The following is a 1,471-nucleotide window of genomic DNA, read 5'->3' as shown; positions in this document are numbered from 1 at the left end:
TTGGACGATAGTTGTGTCTATGTCAGTGACTTTGCCGCAAATACAAGAGTTCTTGCCACATCTTCTATTTATTCAATTTTATATTTAAGTTTCATAAATTTATTAGTTGAGAAACCTTTTAAATCAATTGTTAGAAACCTCCTCATTAAAATGACCCATTTAAAATATTAGGAATCAAACACCTATTCTTGAAAACTCATAAACAAAAGTGGTATTTTATTTAGAAAATTACTTATTAAAATAAAAATAGTCAATTAATTCTTTATAAATAACATTTAAAACAAAAAAAAATAGAAAAATGTCTAATTATTCTTTAGGAAAAAAATGCTGGTAAAAGGGTTGGAGATGCGGGGTATCGAACCCCGTACCTCTCGCATGCAAAGCGAGCGCTCTACCATGTGAGCTACATCCCCATTTGTTGGCCAATTGTCACGATGTACTAATGTATCCAATGGTTTGTACAGATCCATGAATTTTTCTATACCATGTCAAACCACATCTAGGAACCATTCAATTTTATTTAAGCTTTTTTTATATGCTATTTAATTTTTTATTTGTAGATGCACCAAAATTTTTATTTGATATTTATTGTTGTACATGAGATAGTACACTATCTAGTATTCAAGAAAAAGAAATTAATTCTTTAATTAATATTTAGTTAAGTAGTTAATTTAGGATTAATTGGGGTTCTAAAGTTAATTAGTAATCGATATTATTCTAATTAATGCTATAAGTATCACTTTAACTTGACAATTTAATCACGTATAAGTTACGTGTTTAGATCAAAATAACATACACTGACATTTGGAATGAGAAATATAAATACATCAATTTCAAATATTATTCAACTGAATTAATTAATTGTCAATTACCCGAATTCATTTTAGATTAGAGAATCTTGAGTAACTCTCTCTAATAAAAATTGTACAAATAGCTCGCATGTTTTAACCATTTCTAATACATAGCTCCTTAATTGGGAATTAAGTAAATAAATCAATATGTATGTGCAAATTATAAATTCGAAAATTAATTTATAATTTCTCTATGAATGACTGTCCAATAGATACTAATCTCTATAAATTTCTTCTACAAATTGACATTTACACACCCAATTCTCTATGCTAATCTCTATAAATTGACCTTACGCTCCTAATTCTCTATTATATCTCTCTATTTGCAATGCATCCCAAAGATAGGTTCTTCATCTCTTTTTTCTTTTGTTTGAGGTACTAGTTCATTTGTTTGTTTTTTCTTTTCTTTTTCTTCTTTAGTGCTTTGTTTTTTTTTTTAATTGTTCCTAAGTAAACTTCTAATCAGAATTGAAACAATCATATTATCAACTAGTATCTCTCTATCTCACTTTTTTTTTTTCTTTTTTGCAACTCTATTATATAGGTCTTTCCTCCAATTTTTTTCTAAAATCTCGTGTTGGTTTTTTTTTTAAAACTTTTTACCTTAGCATTTATTTTAT

The 1,471-nt window shown here is 26.8% G+C and overlaps 1 non-coding gene across 1 annotated transcript; it reads right to left on the bottom strand.

Annotated features, from left to right (window-relative positions):
* Window positions 1–340: 340 nt before the first annotated feature.
* TRNAA-UGC (transfer RNA alanine (anticodon UGC)) lies at window positions 341–413 on the bottom strand. The gene has a single exon. It is a non-coding gene; the product is annotated as a tRNA-Ala (tRNA).
* Window positions 414–1,471: the final 1,058 nt, after the last annotated feature.

This window comes from Benincasa hispida, chromosome 1 (assembly GCF_027475165.1).
Source record: "Benincasa hispida cultivar pf3 chromosome 1, pf3_genome.v1.1, whole genome shotgun sequence".
Taxonomy (NCBI): Eukaryota; Viridiplantae; Streptophyta; class Magnoliopsida; order Cucurbitales; family Cucurbitaceae; genus Benincasa; species Benincasa hispida.
Note: the sequence above shows the minus strand (reverse complement) of the source record. Positions and strands in the feature narration are given on the sequence as shown.